This window comes from Bos indicus, chromosome 29 (genome assembly GCF_029378745.1).
Source record: "Bos indicus isolate NIAB-ARS_2022 breed Sahiwal x Tharparkar chromosome 29, NIAB-ARS_B.indTharparkar_mat_pri_1.0, whole genome shotgun sequence".
NCBI lineage: Eukaryota > Metazoa > Chordata > Mammalia > Artiodactyla > Bovidae > Bos > Bos indicus.
The window spans coordinates 38,783,697-38,802,844 of NC_091788.1; the positions used below are offsets into that span (position 1 = coordinate 38,783,697).

Consider the following 19,148-nt stretch of genomic DNA (forward strand, 5'->3'; position numbering starts at 1 on the left):
GCTCGGGAGGATCTAATGGATACCCCATTAACAATCCTGACACGGAAATATTTACAGATGGCAATTCTTTTGTTTGGGATGGAAAGCATAAAGCAGGTTACACCGTGGTGACTGCTGAACAGGTTTTGGAAGCAAAATCTCTCCCCCAGGGAACCAGTGCTCAGTTAGCAGAGCTTGTGGCTCTGACCCGAGCTCTAGAGTTAAGCAAAGGGCAGCAGGTAAATATCTACACAGATTCTAAGTATGCTTATTTGACTTTATGTGCTCATGTTGCAATATGGAAAGAAAGACAGCTTAAAACGGCAACAGGAGAACCTATGAAGCATTTCAGAGAGACCAAAAGACTTTTAACTGCTATGCCGCTGTTACTGCTAAGTTGCGTCAGTCGTTTCGGACTCTGTGTGGCCCCATAGACAGCAGCCCACCAGGCTTCCCCGTCCCTGGGATTCTCCAAGCAAGAACACTGGAGTGGGTTGCCATTTCCTTCTCCAATGCATGAAAGTGAAAAGTGAAAGTGAAGTCGCTCAGTCATGTCTGACTCTAGTGACCCCATGGACTACAGCCTACCAGGCTCCTCCATCCATGGGATTTTCCAGGCAAAATTACTGGAGTGGGGTGCCATTGCCTTCTCCGTTTAACTGCTATATATTTTCCTAAAGAAGTAGCTGTTATGCATTGCAAAGGCCACAGCAGGGATGGGAGTAAAGTAGCCTAAGGTAATCAGCTGGCTGACTGTCAAGCCAGAAGCAGCACTTTACGAAACCCCTTCACTGCAGATGCCTTTGATCTGGACAGGTCCTGTGGAACAGGAAAAACCACAATATACTGAGGAAGAATTAGAAAGATATGAGAAACGAGGAGCAAAGATTATTGAAAAGGATGGTTACAGTCCAAGGATGGACGATTAATAATTCCTGAAAATGCGCAATGGAAAATTCTTAAGGGTTTACATCAGAGTTTTCATTTGGGTGCAGACAGTACTTACCAAATGGCTTCTCGTTTGTTTGAAGGTAAAAATGTAAAGAAAACTTTAAAGAATATTATCAAAAGGTGTGAGATTTGTCAGAAAAATAACCCAAAGACTAAAAAGCTAGCAAAATCTGGATTACAACGAAGTGGGAAGTATCCTGGAGAGGACTGGGAAATTGATTTCACTCATATGCCAAAAGCTAATGCATATTCTTGCTTACAAGTTTGGGTAGATACTTTTACTGGGTGGATTGAGGCTTTTCCCTGTCGTACTGAACAGGCTAAGGAGGTTATAAAGATTTTAATCCATGAAATTGTCCCCAGGTTTGGGCTGCCACAGAGCCTTCAGAGTGGCAATGGCTCCACCTTTAAAGCCGCTGTAACTCAGCGGGTATCTAAAGCTCTAGGGATAGAATATCACTTACACTTTTCCTGGAGAACCCAAACCTCCAGAAAGGTTGAAAAAGCTAATGGCATTATCAAAAGACATTTGCACAAATTAACACAAGAGATGCAGGACAATTGGATTAAAGTCCTACCCATAGCTTTAATGAGGGCTCGAACTGCCCCAAAAAAGGAGGGACTGTCCCCCTTTGAATGTATTTATGGAAGGCCTTTCTTATGCACAGACATTGTTATAGACCCTGAAGCCTTAGAATTAACTAGTTATGTAACTCAGCTCTCAGCTTTTCAACAGGCATTAACAGAACTCCAGGAGAGGACTCCTGACCCCGCCTCTGAGTTAAGCAAGCCTCTATTTGAGCCAGGAACTGAGGTCCTCATAAAAACATTGGGATCTGGGGGCCCATCACTCGAGCCCCTCTAGGGAGGCCCTTACCAGGTTATTCTTTCTTCTCCCACAGCTGTCAAAGTGCCAGGAACTGATTCGTGGCTACATCACACTTGAGTTAAGAGGTGGCACCCTGACCAAGACTAAGTGACTTCATTTTATGTCTTTACTTTCTGTGCTCTGACTTTGTACTTTTCAGATGGGCCTGATAATCTTTGTGAGCCTACTTCTGCTGACTCCAGAAATCCTGAGTCTGCCATTTGATCCTTAAGACAATGCCTTCCTGTCCTGGGCTCACTCCTACACTGCATTCCACAATTGGTCTAACTGCTGGGTCTGTGGAGCACTCCCCTCTTCATCAGTGGAAGGCTTCCCGTGGTGAACATCTCCACTTCAAGGAAAAGACTTTCTCCAAGTCTGTGCATACCTTTGACAACAATCACATGCGATATCTCTTCTTCATCTGATGACATCTACCAACCCTAAAATGGACTGGTGCAACACTTTGTACTTTAACTATGGACATAATGTGACTTTTAATTTTGATTAGACATTGTCTCGGTTCAATTACTATTTTGCTACACATAAGGCAAATAGGTCTAGATCGAATGGTTTTTTACCTGTTGTTTACCAAATACGGAATGAGGTTATATGGCTAACACCTGAAAAAGGACGTTTAATATCTACTGCCCCTATAAGCTGGGAACAAACAGAGCCATCCCCAAAAGTTAGCCAATAGCTTAATTACAATGATTGAAAACAACTGGTATTTTTGCCTCAGGAAATTTACAACGTAATCATTTCTGTGTTTTCCAACCCCAGTTCAGGTCCTCCCTTTGTCTGGCCAGGCACTAATTGGGACTGGATACCTCAGTCATGCTGGCTTGCTCCAAATGGGACTTATTGGATATGAGGCTCTAACCTATGGGCATGGGTTCCCCCTGGTTAGATAGGGAGATGCACCCTGGGTCTAGCCTTTACTCACGGCTTTGTATTTTCAGAGCTTCCAGAAAAGCCTGCTAATTTATCCCACCTTAAAACTCGGTGGGCAAAGTCTGTATTTCACTGGTATGATTATTTGGCTTCAGTGTTTGTTCCCTTTTTGGGAACTACAGATGTTATACTACTAGTGGATGCTTTGACTAATTTTACTCAGGCATTACAAGATTCTCAAAAGGCTATTTCAGCTCTTAATGCCGAACAAGCACAAATTAGAAAAGTGGTTCTACAAAACAGATTGGCTTTAGATATTCTGACAGCTGTGCAAGGAGGAACATGTGCCATTATTCATACCCAATGCTGTACATATATACCTGATATGAGCATGAATGTTACTCATTTTACTAAACACATGAAGAAGATGCTTGGGGCCATGGATACTCCTGAAGCCTCAATTGTCTCACTTTGGGAGATGTTAACTAGTTCCCCATGGTGGACAACTATGTTAATTACAGTAATTCTGATTGTTTTGTTTTTTCTGTTTGCTCCCTGCATCTGTAACTGTATAACTGGATTTGTTTCTAGCTGCATAAAAGCTTTTAAGTTACAAATGGTTGCTCAAACTCCTGCTACTGCTGAAGCTTCCTCCAACTACTATTTAGGGCCCCTGGATCAGATATCCTCGATATGAGGATTAAGAGAATATGTTGCCTCACCAATTTAGGGGCAATGCCCCTTGTCAGCTTGGAAGCAGTTATGGAATGAGAATGACACCCCTTTTCCCTAGGCAACATCATTCTCCTGAAAGAAAAGAGGGGAATGAGAGGGTAACAGGCAGGAAGGCCAGGGGTCTCCAAACGGAGGAAATAGCCTGCAAGTGTCAGACATTTTTATCTCTCTTAAGTGGCAGGAGGAAACAAACTAGCAATATTTTTTCCTTCTCTATACAAATTTAAAAGGAAGTTTCTCTTAAAATACTGTGTTGCCATAATGACACCGGGTTTCACCTGAAGTTAACTATTCTCAAACCTTGAGTTAACAAATGCCTGTTTTTTATGGAAATATTTGTCTTAAGCTATGCTAATGTACTATGCATTTACTCCAAACTCAGTCTTCAAGTCGGTTCTGCCTCTTGGCTTAGAGCCTACTTGGCAAACCAGTATGTTATACTCAGATATTGTTCCCCAAACTATGTAAATGAAACTATTTGTATGGTGATCTGCCCTTCTTCAAGATTCAAGTTAATCATTTTATGGCCCAGGATGAACCATTTGGTGCCAAGATTATCCCAAAATACATCTTATGGGTGAGGGGCCTAGTGCCATTCTGAGTTTTAAGACATTCCTTTCTTTCATTAACAGACTGCTAGTGACTATATAACATCCAGCTGAAGACTAGCAGGGGTACCCTTTCTGCCCCCTTCTGATGCCTATGTCAGAAGCTTTCTCTATCTCCTTTATACTTTAATAAAACTTTATTACACGAAAGCTCTGAGTGATCAAGCCTTGTCTCTGGCCCCAGATTTAATTCTTCTCCTCAGGGGGCCAAGAATTCCGGCGTCTTTGCAAGATTCAACAACAACCTTTCAGTGTGGAACAAAAGGGAACCAGCTCTCCATGAAGTACCTCACCTGTACTACCAAACTCCCCTGGAGGAGAAACCCAGTGATAAGTTCATCTGAGATGGGATGAAGGGAGGCTATTTCATTACCCTTTATAATTCCTCTGAATGAGGAGGTGGTGGAGTTGGTGGGTCATCACAAACTCTTCCATGGCCTAGACTATCTCCCAGTCGCTTTCTTTGGGGTTGTCTCTCCCCAGCTTCAGTCATGTAGTTCTGGAGGAAATTGACAATCATGTGTGCTGCTGGATCAGGGCCACAAGACCATGTAAAGCCAATCATAGGACCCCATGGCCCTGCCAGGATGGCTGATCTAGGACTGTACATGTGATCTGAGGTGGGTCATTCAGAGAACACCCTTGAACTCTGATGTCTTCAATCTTTTCTTTCCTTATTAAAGATGGTTTCAGGATATAAAACCCTAGGGCAGGTAGCTTGGACTCTGTCACTCGGTGTAGATGCCTTAATGAAGAAAGTTGTCAAGCCAAGACCATCAGAGAAGAGGGAATAAAAGAGTGAGGGTGTGAAAGAGAGAACTGATGACTTCTGATTTCTTGGGTCGAGTCACAGAGATCTTTGTATTTGCTCTGATTCTTGAGTCCTGGATTCCCAGAATCATTTCAGTGAGTCTCCCCTTTCCTTGAAGCTAGTTGTAGGTGGGCTCCTCTCAACTGTGATTCAGACTTTGTTCTAGATTCTTCTCGATCATTGTACATCTCCCAGACACAAACAGAGGCATCCATTTGTTTCAGCACCATTACGAATGAAACCTTTTTTTTTTTCCAATATATATATTTATTTATTTTAATTGGGGGTTAATTACAGTATTGTATTGGTTTTGCCATACATCAACATGAATCTGCTACAGGTGTACACGTGTGAAACCTTTTATTCTTTATTGAAAATAGGGTATGTAGACCACCAAATACAGTTCACCAGCATCTTGGGCAGGAGTACCCCAAGTGTGATTTAGTGTTTGCTCAGAGGGCCTTACTGATTCCTGAACCACTCCAAGCATTTATACTGTCTCTGCCAGGCCAAGCCTGTAATTTCCTCAATCAAAGACTGAAATATACAGCCTCAGGAAGACGTCACCCAGGATCCAGGTCTCTCTAGATATCCTCACTGTGTTCTCTTTAAAGGTGGTATAGCAGTGACTTCTAGGATCCTGGGGCAGTCAGACACACACCAGTCAGACTAAGCCCTTACTTGCAACTCCCACAAATATCTAGATCCAGCACAATTCTTGGTTTTATTTCCCTCTTTTGGTAAGTATCATGGGATTTTCCCATTAGCAGGGGATATGAGAGTTCATCCACAACGAAAAAGGGCCAAGACATGAGGTTGCCATGAGAAAGGGTGTGGGGGGGTGGAAGACTCGGAGTTGGGGATACAGAGGAATGATAAACAACAAAGTCCTACTGAAGAGCATAAGGAAAGATATTAACTATCCAGTCATAAACCACATGAGAAATAATAAGAAAAAGAAAATGTATTTCTGTATGTGTATAACTGAGTCACATTGCTGTGCAGCAAAACTTAACACAACACTGAAGATTAGCCACATTTCAATAAAATTTTTAGAAAAGAAAAAGAGTGTCCATAGTTCTCCTCTCTCCCTGTTTATTTCATTCTGACTCCTGCTCCTTGTTTCCTCTGCAGAGAATGCTGGTTCTCCTCCTGCGTCCCCACAACCCATACTTTATTAAAAAACAAACAAAAAAACCACTTTATTTTGTATTGGAGTATAGCTGATTAACAATATTCTGAGTTTCAGGTGGACAGTAAACTGACTCAACCATATGTATCCATGTATCCTAGTCCCCAAAATACCCCTCCCATCCAGGTTGTCATATAACTGAGTAGAATTCCCCATGCTACACAGTAACTCATTGTTGGTTATCCATCTTAAATAGAGCAGTGCCCACAACACGTTCTTGAAGACTTAACTTAGGAACTCTGGGAAGCCTCCTTCGGCCCGCACTCATCCTCTTTGGCCACTCCAGGCTTGGGTGGGTAACGTACTCTGGTTCCCCATCTCCACTGGTCAGTCCATAGCCCTCATCACCCTGAGTAAGTCCCCAGTGCCCCAGTGCAGAGCACCTTGGGATGCCATTTGCATGGAATCCAGTGCAGTTTTGCCTAGAACCAAGAAACCCTCCATATGGCTCCATGAGTTTATAGTTTTAGAATTCTTGAAATTCGCTCCCTTCCTCAAAGTCTTCTTTGAGCCCATCAGCCAGCTCTGAACTGCCCTAGGGAGCTGAAATGAAGCCTCCACCCTGTGCTGGGGCTGAGCAATCACTGTGAACCCTTTATTCACATTAGCACCCAGCCTCCCCACAGAGGGGTCAGGTAGCCTGACTCACAAAGGGGGCACCAGGCCAGACCTAGGGGAAGATGCATCCAATAATTTGGGTGACCATGTAATTTATCATCCAAACCAGGAAAACTGTGAGAAGGGAAGGGAGACTGTTAATCCCTATAGTGGGACAGCACACTGGGACTGTCCCCAGCCATTCTCCTTGTAACATGGCCTATTTCAGGGACTGCTAGAGCTGACTTTCTGTGTTCTTCCGTATGAGGGTTCAGATTGAACTGAAGCTCTTTGAGGACTGAGGACCTGAGTTTTCCCCTCTCCTTGTGACTCCCACCATGCCAGCATGGCGTGGTGTCTCCACATTTATTTCAGGATGTGCAGTGTCCCAGATGGCCCTTTACTCTCAAGGGATTCATGTTGTTGGAGGCTCTGGACAGCCCCAGGGCTCAGCAGCATCTGCAATAGTGTGAGATGGCCTGAAGAGGGCATCCTCTTCCCAGCAGCAGCCCAAGGGTTCCTGCAAGTTCCTATTTGAGAACCACCCCTTAGGGTTCTGCCCTCACCTTGAGGATGTAGGCTTGAGCTGGGACTGGGTAGTTGAAACCATTGATGGTGCAGATAATAGAGGACAGGGTATTGACCACAAAACATGAACTGTAGTGTTGTTAGACAGAGAGGGAGAGAGGTTGACCCTGGAGAACCTTCTTGTGTGTGGAGATTGGGAGTGACCCTGGGGCATGACCCTTCACCTCGGAACCCCGTGGCATGGCACTGATGAGCTTCTGGATGTTACTGACCAGTCTTCTTGGGCCAAGGATCAATGATGTCCCAGTATCCACAAGGGCCTCGCAGCCGCCAGAACAAGCAATAACATTTTTCATGGAGATGCTGAGAGACAGTGTGACAAAGCAGGCATCAAGGTCACTCTGAGTCTCCCCAGAGCTGCCCCCTTCCCGACCATCTCCTAAACAGCCCTTCATCTTTTGTGCTGACTCTTTTCCTTTGCTCCTGACACGGCACCTTCCTTGACATTCTTGAATGCAGTACTTGAATACACCAGGCTCTTTTGCTCCTTGACACAAGCTGGTCTTCCTTCCTAGAGGAGCCCCCTTCCCTTTGACTAGCAAATTTCTTCTCATCTTCCAGATTCCAGCTTAATTGTCATGGTTTCAGGGAAGTCTTTCCCCCGTTGTTTATCAGTCTCCTTTTTTGACAGTCTCTGTAGACACTTCCTCATGTCTAGCATGTGCCAAAGTCACAATTCGCTATGTGTGTGTCTCATTTCCTGTGCATCTGCCTTCTTAGATGTGAGGGCGAGTTTTATTCTCATTGCCTCCCTAAAGTGCCTGGTGCACAGTGGATGCCCAAGGCTTGTCTGTTTAGTGAGTGAATGAAGACTGTGAAAATAATGAATGAGGAACATCCAGAGAGCTATATCTGTTGGGGAACAAGTAATGGGTCAATCGCAGAGTGATGATGCAGATTCACGACAGCAGCAGATTCTCATAGTGGTGGAAGAAGGGCTCCTCTGGGAGAGGGAGTCTGCCAGCACTGCTCCCACAACCAGCTCAGACCCTGAGACACTAGCCAGGAAATACATGACTAGCCCACAGAAACTCCAAAGGACAGGTCAGCTTTTGTCTCGGGTATCACACAGAATCCTATCAATTATGCCTCTTGTCCTCAGGTCACTTCTGGATCCCACTGTCCTGATTCTCTGTTATAGCCCCTGCCCCACTATGTGCCCATGAATGTGGGGTGTCTTTTTTATTAGTTGCTTTCACGTCTTAAGACTTCAGAAAATCTCTCTACACTGCTCAGTAGTTGCTCCCTTAGGAGACCAGTCTCCCCATTTGCTCAGGACTTCCCCTGTTTTTAAACTGACATTTATCTGTACTGAGAACTTCCTTGGTCCCAGGTAGCCCCAGACAGTTGGTCATCTTATACCTCTGTTCAGGCTGGAGAAATTCTCCCTGGTCCTCTGTTCACTACACTGTAGAGTCCTTTAACCATACTCCATGCCTCATAGGGCAGTGGGTGCAATCTTCTCCCAGCTGCCCATACCTCTCTGGACCCTTTTAGGACCCTGGTCAGAGCACTGGTTTCAGAAGGTCTTGGGGATTATGAACCCATGGGTTGTTTGCATATCTATCTGCTTGTGTGTTAGTTTGTATATGTGTCTGTATGTGTGTTTCTATGTGTCTCTGTGAGTGCTTGTATGTCTCTGACTAGCTATGCATGTTTATATGTGTCTCTGTGTACATTTATATGTGTCTGCTTACGTGTTTCCATGTGTCTGTGTGTCTGTCTGTGTCATTGTGGGTGGTGCATACGTCTGTGTGACTATGTGTGTGAGAATGTATTTGTGTGTGTCTGCCTGTGTCCATGTATGGTGGAGAAGCCTGGTGGGCTGCAGTCCATGGGGTCACTAGAGTCGGACACGACTGAGCAACTTCACTTTCACTTTTCATTTTCATGCATTGGAGAAGGAAATGGCAACCCACTCCAGTGTTCTTGCCTGGATAATCCCAGGGACGGGGAAGCCTGGTGGGCTACCGTCTATGGGGTCACACAGAGTCAGACACGACTGAAGTGACTTAGCAGCAGCAGCAGCAGCAGCAGCAGCAACAGCAGCCTGTGTCCATGTACAGTAGCAGGAGCATCACTTGGGCTGATCCTCAGAGGGAGAGGTTACCGGTCCATGTGTACACTCCAGTAGCCCACATGGATCAATGGTACCCAGTTGAGCACTCCCTGGTAGTAGGATTTATCCACCCCACCAAACATCACCACACTGCCTTTTTCCCTGCATATGTTGAGAGAAGAGAGGGGGGGGATCCTTGGAGGATAGTAACCACAGCGTTGTCTGAGAGCTGTGCTGGTCCACCCATCAAGGCCCTAATAAGGTGCCCATGTACAGATGCAGAAATCAAGGCTAGGAGCGATTGAGATCCAGATTGAGTTCGATTACTGGCTAAAGAGTGGCAGAGAGGAGGTTAGAAGCTGAGTCACCTGGCTGGGCTCCACCTACTCTATCTTCTGAAGATGCCCTACCTCCGGCTACCTAAGTGCTCAGACACACTCAGAGGACACCATGCTGAAGCATAATGGCTTTCTCCTTGTCCAGCTTCTCACTTTTCAGGAAAATCAAAGCCTGGGAGTTCTAAATGTGTGGGTTCAGGTCACCCAGAGTTGGATTCGCTGGCCTGTGACCTCTACGATTCAAAGGGCCCCGCACTCAGAAGGGACCCCACCTCTGCTCTGCTTGTCTTGAAATGCCTAATATTTCTTGAACAAGGGGTCCCACATGTTTGTTTTGTGTCCCACACTTTCATTTTCACTGGCACCCACAAATGGGTAGCTGGTCCTGGGCTCCCAGTGGAATGCTAATGAAGAAGGAAAGATGTCCATCATCCTTCTCCTTCCTTCCTTATCAAATTCATAAGCAAATTGTATTGCCTTTTCCTCCAACTTGTTTCCCATTGCCTTCCATTAGTCTTCCTCCTCACTCAACCCCCTAGACCAAGTTACTGGTTTTAAGCCCAGGAACAGGGTTGTGTTACAATAAAACATTATTTATAAAGGCCAGTGGTGAAGCCAGGTACAGCCCTGGGGCTATATTTATCCTGGGTTAGATTATCTCTCAGGATTCTTCTTTATCAAGTGTTCTATAATTTTCATTCAACTGAAAGTATCTTACAGCTAATTTGTTGAAAGGGATTGTCCATATCAGACTTATTGCTCAAGTAGAAGGCAAAAACAGGCTCATAAATGGCACCTTGATTCTTCAGGTTGTCAAAGATGGGGATAGCTCCAAAGATGGATATGTTGGTGTAGTTCAAGTCCAAGATGCCATCAAAAAGTGCACACTCACACCCGTATTCCATAATGCTTAGACCAAACAGCTGGTCAGTACTTACAAGGTCCACAATTTGTGGGAGAAAAGAGTGTTCCCACTTACAGATATGTGAAGTGGGGCTAAGACTGGGCTGGGGTGCATTGCCATTAAATGCTCAGAGAAGAATTGAGGCTGGGCTGTGTCTTTGGTGGACATCAGATGGTTAGACCAAGCTGGGAGGGGAATTTGGGTTCCATTTGTGAGAGGCTGTGAATTTTAAAACCTCTGCCCCTCTGAAAAACACTACCAGAGTCAGTAAAATTGGCCTTGTGGCTTCTGTCCAGGTGGTGCAACCGAGTCAGGCCAGGACCCATTGGTGCCAACTTGTGGACAAAATGAGTCAAGAGTAAGGTAGCCTTCTCTGGCATCAGTTCAGTTCAGTTCAGTCGCTCAATTGTGTCCGACTTGTGGCAACCCCATGTTTCGCAGTACGCCAGGCTTCTGTGTCCATCACCATCTCCTGAAGTTCACCCAAATTCACATCCATAGAGTTGGTGATGCCATTCAGCCATCTCATTCTCTGTCATCCCTTTTTCCTACTGCCCCCAATGCCTCCCAGCATCAGAGTCTTTTCCAATGAGTCAAATCTTCGCATGAGGTGGCCAAAGTACTGAGTTTTCAGCTATAGCATCATTCCTTCCAAAGAACACCCAGGACTGATCTCCTTTAGAATGGACTGGTTGGATCTCCTTGCAGTCCAAGGGACTCTAAAGAGTATTCTCCAACACCACAGTTCAAAAGCGTCAATTCTTCAGTGCTGAGCTTTCTTCACAGTCCAACTCTTGCATCCATACATGACCACTGCAAAAATCAAAGCCTTGACTAGACAGACCTTTGTTGGCAAAGTAATGTCTCTGCTTTTCAATATGCTATCTAGGTTGGTCATAACTTTTATTCCAAGGAGTAAGCATCTTTTAATTTCATGGCTGCAACACCATCTGCAGTGATTTTGGAGCTCAAAAAAATGAAGTCTGACACTGCTTTCACTGTTCCCCCATCTATTTCCCATGAAGTGATGGGACCAGATGCCATGGTCTTCATTTTCTGAATGTTGAGCTTTAAGCCAACTTTTTCACTCTTCTTTCACTTTCATCAAGAGGCTCTTTAGTGAAAAAGCCAAGTTTTTCACTCTTCTTTCACTTTCATCAAGAGGCTCTTTAGTTCCTCTTCACTTTCTGGTGTCATCTACATATCTGAGGTTATTGATACTTCTCCCGGCAATCTTGATTCCAGCTTGTGCTTCTTCCAGCCCATTGTTTCTCATGATGTACTCTGCATATAAGTTAAATAAACAGGGTGACAATATACAGCCTTGATGTGCTCCTTTCCTATTTGGACCCAGTCTGTTGTTCCATGTCCAGTTCTAACTCTTGCTTCCTGACCTGCATATAGGTTTTTCAAGAGGCAGGTTAGGTGGTCTAATATTCCCATCTCTTTCAGAAGTTTCCACAGTTTATTGTGATCCACACAGTCAAAGGCTTTGGGATAGTCAATAAAGCAGAAATAGATGTTTTTCTGGAACTCTCTTGCTTTTTCCATGATCCAGCAGATGTTGCCAATTTGATCTCTGGTTCCTCTGCCTTTTCTAAAATCAGCTTGAACATCTGGAAGTTCATGGTTCACATATTGCTGAAGCCTGGCTTGGAGAATTTTGAGCATTACTTTACTAGCGTGTGAGATGAGTGCAATTGTGCCATAGTTTGAGCATTCTTTGGCATTGGCTTTCTTTGGGTTTTGAATGAAAACTCACTTTTTCCCATCCTGTGGCCACTTCTGAGTTTTCCAAATTGCTGGCATATTGAGTGTACACTTTCACAGCATCATGTTTCAGGATTTGAAATAGGTCAACTGGAATTCCATTACCTCCACTAGCTTTGTTTGAAATGATGCTGTCTAAGGCCCACTTAACTTCATACTCCAGGATGTCTGGCTCTAGGTGAGTGATCATATATCTACTACTGCTGTCAGGAATTCCTTGGAGTCAATGGACTAGCCATCATGGTCAACAAAAGAGTCCAAAATTCAGTACTTGGATGCAATCTAAAAAACGACAGAATGATCTCTGTTCATTTCCAAGGCAAACCATTCAATATCACAGTAATCCAAGTCTATGCCCCAACCAGTAATGCTGAAGAAGCTGAAGTTCAACGGCTCTATGAAGACCTATAAGACCTTTTAGAACTAACACCCAAAAAAGATGTCCTTTTCATTATAGGGGATTGGAATGCAAAAGTAGGAAGTCAAGATACACCTGGAGTAACAGGCAAATTTGGCCTTGGAATACAGAATGAAGCAGGGCAAAGGCTAATAGAATTTTACCAAGAGAACACACTGGTCATAGAAAACACCCTCCTCCAACAACAAAAGAGAAGACTCTATACATGGACATTACCAGATGGTCAACACTGAAATCAGATTGATTATATTGTTTGCAGCCAAAGATGGAGAAGCTCTATACAGTCAGCAAAAACAAGAGCGGGATCTGACTGTGGCTCAGATCATGAGCTCCATATTGCCAAATTCAGACTTAAATTGAAGAAAGTAAGGAAAACCACTAGACCATTCAGGTATGACCTAAATCAAATCCCTTGTGATTATACAGTGGAAGTGAGAAATAGATTTAAGGGACTAGATCTGATAGAGTGCCAGATGAACTATGGACTGAGGTTCGTGACACTGTACAGGAGACAGGGATCAAGACCATCCCCATGGAAAAGAAATGCAAAAAAGCAAAATGGCTATCTTGGGAGGCCTTACAAATAACTGTGAAGAGAAGAGAAGTGAAAAGCAAAGGGGAAAAGGAAAGATATAAGCATCTGAATACAGAGTTCCAAAGAATAGCAAGAAGAGATGAGAAAGCCTTCTTCAGCAATCAATGCAAAGAAATAGAGGAAAACAACAGAATGGGAAAGACTAGATATCTCTTCAGTAAATTAGAGATACCAAGGGAACATTTCATGCAAAGATGGGCTTGATAAAGGACAGAAATGGTATGGACTTAACAGAAGCAGAACATATTAAGAAGAGGTGGCAAGAATACACAGAAGAACTGTACAAAAAAGATCTTTGCGACCAAGATAATCAAGATGGTATGATTCCCGGGCATCACTATGACATAATGACAGGAATGGACTGAATTCTCTGTAAGGTACTGTGGATTCTGCATCTGTCCAGGAAGACAGAAACTGAAAACACACTCTTGCTTGCAGGGATCTATGAAACTACTGCCTGGGAAGTTCACTTTTGGGGATAAGTGTGTATTTGTGTGACTGTGTATGATAGATAAAGAGAGAGAGGGGAACTCTCAAGTACTCTGGGGAGGCAGGCCATACATTTTATTAGACTCTCAAAGGCACCCTAGAGTAAGAAATCATTTATCAGGCCCCTTTACATCTCTAGCCTCCAGTTTGCCACTATGGATACCTGAAGCCCTTGATGCCCTCACGGTACCCAGATCAGTTTTATCCTGTCACTAAAACCTATAACAACTGCAGTTCTGAAAAGCCAACCCCACTCCACCATTACCACATGTGTGCCCTCAGCAAGGCCCTTGCTGTCTGCACCTCAGTTTCCTCATATGTCTCATGAGCTAATCAGACCACCTGCTGCGTGGGGTTGTTGCAGGATTAAACCAATTATTACCTGAAAGTGCCTGGAACAGTCTGTGAATATAAAAGTGGATGTTCTTTTCCCCTCTTCTCGCTCCCAACAAAATGAACCTTGAACTGCTCATGGGCAGAGGAGCTGCAAGTCCACACCTCCAGCCACTCTCTGGGTTAGCTAATCCATTTTCTTGTGTGTCACCACTGGCACTGCCTCCCCAGGGACAGGATCCTTTGGGTAAGATGGCCAATATCTATGGGAGTTAGGCTAGGAAGGGTCCTACCTGATGGTCCTGCATCTGTTTTTCAAGCAGAGGTCACTCCACAGCCAGTCCTGACTCAGCTTCTCTTTACATGTTACCCAAATGGTGTCATAAGCAAGAAATTCCTTCATGCTCCCAGATCCACAGGCAATCCTGAAGGTTTCGGTGTAGGCCGGAAGGTGGAAGACTTGTAACGTCTGAACCTAACTTGTGTAGCTGCAGACACGACAGACAGATGAGTGTCATCAGGTGCCAAGGTTGGAAACAGATCGGCAGGGCAAGAAGGATGGTCCAGGTACAGGGTGTCTACTCACAACAAGCTGGACTTGGGCAAAAGAGGGCGGGCACCCACAAGTCAGATGAGCCTGTGTCAAAGACAACCTGGAATTCCTGAGGGAGTGTTCCAATGGTGATGTTACCCACATAGAGCATCTGCAGGGAGAAGAAAGGAGTGGATTAATGCAGAACTGGCTACCCTCTATTCCCACACTGCTGCCTCCCTCTGGGTGTCACATGTCTCTTTAGATCATTTTCCAACCACTGTGAAGCTCACAGCCTTTGATCACAGAGGTGCTTGCATTTGATTTTTTTTTCCTATGCTACATTGTATGCAGGATGTTGACTCTATGACCAGGCGTTGAAGTGGTACCTTCTGCATTGGAAGTGCAGAGGCATAACCACTGGACCTCCAGGACCGTTGGACACCCAGGGAAGTACGGGTGCCTTCATTTGAGAAACTCTGTAGTCTCCTCAAACCCAGCCTTAGCACCCTCTTCTCCACGAGGTCCTTCTGGATCAACCCCACCTGCTGCTGAGTCACTTCAGTCATGTCTGACTCTGTGTGACCCCATAGATGGCAGCCCAGCAGGCTGTCCCGTCTCTGGGATTCTCCAGGCAAGAACACTGGAGTGGGTTGCCATTTCCCCACCTACTCCCTCTAAACTCAGACCACATCCAATCAACACCACAGAAGTGACCCTTTCATTTGACATGTATTTACTCTGTGCCTCTCAGGCTGGCATGGGCATTCTTGAAGACAAAATAAGCCCTTTTTCTAATCTAAAAACAGTAACCACTGTGTTAGATTCTGATGGCCTTACACAGAATATGGGTTCAGTAACTTTTTACTGCTCTGGTTCTTGCATCTGTGCAAACTGAATTCCTCTGCCTGGTCATTCACAATTGCTTTGCAGTTGCTTCTACCTTCTGATCTGAGATGGTTCATTCTTCATCTGTAACTAGTTCACTCCCTTAGTTCAGGAAGAACTGCTGCTGCTGCTGCTAAGTCACTTCAGTTGTGACTGATTCTGTGCAACCCCATAGACAGCAGCCCACCAGGCTCCACCGTCCATGGGATTCTCCAGGCAAGAACACTGGATTGGGATGCAATTTCCTTCTCCAATTCAGGAAAGTGAAAAGTGAAAGTGAAGTCGCTCAGTCGTATCCGACTCTTAGTGACCCCATGGACTGCAGCCTACTAGGCCTCTCCGTCCTTGGGTTTTTCCAGGCAAGAGTACTGTAGTGGGTTGCATTGCCTTCTGCTTAGAAGGAACAATCTCCCTCAAATAAATGACACATCTTTGACACAGAAATGGATGTTTACCTGCCACGTGGTAATTTCTGGGCCCAATCACTAAGACAAGAGTTGAGGATGATAGTGCCTTCTCCTCTGCGTGGGGCCCCTTTTGCCCACTGTTTCTGCCTCCTGCAGGAGCCGCAGCCCCAACATCCCAAGGGGCATATCCAGATGAGCCCCCATGCTAAGATGGAGCACCAGGGGGCGCTGTGGAGCACCATCCTCCCAAAACACTCACATCCATGATGTTCCTCAGGGGGTGAATAGTTATATTTGAGCCACGAGAAGAAATCTGAGACAGTCTGTAAGCATGTTCCTTGAGGAAATTGTTCAGCATTTTTTTTCACTGAAGGTATTTCTCATGGTTTTCACTTTCCTTAGGGGTATTCTTTCACCAAACATTTGACAAAGAAAACAAAGAAGATGCTACAATTAGCTGTCAGTGTTAAGCTATAACTGTCATTGTAATGGCACTGTGTATTTTCTCATCATTTTTATGAGTAACCTTATTATAAGAATTTTATTCATATTCCATGGCAAAGACATAGGTTTGAATAAAGATTCTATTCTATAATGTTGGGTGACCACGTGGGGTCTCAGTCTCCCCTTTGGTAAAATGGTGGAATGTAACAATTCAAACCTTGCAAATAGAATATCTTGGGGAAAAGTGAAGTGATGGATGTAAGGCACCAGATAAATAGGAAGTCTCAACAACGACAGCCATTAGCATTGCTGTTGCCATCCCACTGTATCCTTCTCAAAGAAGCTCAGGGAAGGAGGTAGAAGGGGGATTCTTTTTTATTTTATTTTATTTTATTCAACTTTACAATATTGTATTGGTTTTGCCATATATCAAAATGAATCTGCCACAGGTATACATGTGTTTCCTATCCTGAACCCTCCTCCCTCCTCCCTCCCCATACCATCCCTCTGGGTCGTCCCAGTGCACCAGGCCCAAGCATCCAGTATCATGCATTGAACCTGGACTGGCAACTCGTTTCATATATGATATTATACATATTTCAATGCCATTCTCCCAAATTATCCCACCCTCTCCCTCTCCCACAGATTCTTATCCTCTTTTACAGGGGAGGAGTTTAAAATGCAAGAGGCTTGTGAATTGGATATGGTCACACTGCTTGTCAGATATAAAGCAGTGTATAAGCAGCTCTCCCAATCTATCTTCACGTTGAAAGACAAGAGAGAGTTGAAAGAAGAATCCAGGAGATAAGGAACAAGTTCAGGAAATGTAGAAAATTAAAAGAAAAGTTAAAAGAAAACACCACAGAGAAAAATACACTCACAGAGACTTCCAAAGGGATGGAGAGATAAATGATAGTGATACAGAGGTGCAGACATAGACATATACACACTGAAGTAGAGAGGGAACAAAGAGGACATGCTAAATAAAAGGTAGAAAAGTGCTATTCCACAGGACCACACCTACATCTGCATTGATGGTGCACTGAACAATTGCAAGGAGTTCCAATTTCAATAGGTCATGACATGACTAGACCCCAGAGTTGTGCAACTATGCAAATCTACACCAAGAACCTTGGATCTCACAGTTCCTATAGCAGGGTACTTATCAATAACTAAGGGTTAAACTTTAAGATTGTCAGGGAAATATTCCATTCCATTCTAAACGTGATGAGTAGAAGAATAATCAGGTGAAAAGAAAAATCACAGAAAGGAAGATGATGTGGCTTACAGTTTCCATACTTACATGACTCTGCAATCTGAGAAGGCCACCAGCCCGAGGAGCACAAGCCACTTCATGCTCTTTCCTGGCTCCGAGTACTCAGGGAATTTCAGGTTCTTAGCATGTAGTGGTGACCGGGAGCCCCTAGTTATATATGCTCTGACATGCCCTAGTTTAGCCATTTAGGCCAATAATAGGCCTGAAAAAAACACAAAGGTCTCGATAAAATCTTTACCTTCATCAGTGTCCTTGGCGAGTGGACTTTGAAGCTTCACAGAATACAGAGAAGTGAACTGTAATGTCTTTCCTGAAGCTTGGTTGGAAAATCAAACTGATCTGCACGGACATCTAAGAAGATGGAGAACCTTGCCTACTTGGAGAAAAAAACTGCTATAAAACATCATAAAAATGGATACTAAGGGCCATGCTCGACATTCGTGGTTTCATGTCTTCTTCCTAGATACTTCATGAGATATGCATTGCTATCTTCATTGGAGAGGAGATTGCTAGGAGGATAAGTTGTCAAATGACAAAGTGAAGACCTCAGGGACAGCCCAGGGACATACAACTGGCTTTAGGTAGGGGGTCTAATGGCATACATCAGGGGCACTTATGATGCCAGGCTGCATTAAATATTTAGGGCAGAGCAGTGCCTGGAGAATCCCAGGGATGGGGAAGCCTGGTGGGCTGCCATCTATGGGGTTGCACAGAGTCGGACACGACTGAGGTGACTTAGCAGTAGTACTTCAATTGCATGGTATCAGTATTGGAAGAAATGTCATATGCATCCACAAGATATTTTATATCATCCAACAAACGTACAAGGAAGAATTGTGTGCTAGGTTCTGGGTTAAAGGCTTCAAAGTCAAAGTTGATGAAGACAAAAGTAGTCTTTATCCTAAGAGTGCTAGCAGTCTAGTTCTCACAAATTCATGGCCCCAGGAGGCAGGAGATATGATACCAGGACTAGGTGGCCGTGTTTAACCCTAGGCCACAGAGGCCTTACCACTGGGATCAACCTTTCATCCACTTCACCCATGCGGGAAAGGAAGGCAGTTGGCCATGTTTTCAAGAGAATCGGAACTTAGGGTATTTATGTACAATCTACTGATTTTAATGTTAGCAACTAATTTTTTTCCAAAAAAACAGTGGTAATGGAACCTTCACAGTGATGTGCTGGAATCAGCCTTCAGTTTCTGCAGGTTTTTATTTCTTGCCTACAGTTGGGAGTGCAATGGGGACAGAGAGGAATTTAATTCATGTGGGTTGATTTAAAAAGAGACTGAATGCATACTGAAAATGTGTGTTTCCTTTATATTTATAAAGAAAGATCATCAGCGACATACAACCCAACAAAATTTAACTGCTGAAGATAAATGGATATATTTCTTATATAATTTCCCTTAGGGTCTATGTCATGAAAAATTTTCTCTGCCAAACCAAACTTAGAAGAAAATAATTTTGAAAAG

The 19,148-nt window shown here is 44.2% G+C and overlaps 1 pseudogene; it reads right to left on the minus strand.

The window, feature by feature from the left end:
• Positions 1-5,336: 5,336 nt before the first annotated feature.
• LOC139180765 (pregnancy-associated glycoprotein 1-like) lies at positions 5,337-17,756 on the minus strand (annotated as a pseudogene).
• Between the last annotated feature and the right edge of the window lie 1,392 nt (positions 17,757-19,148).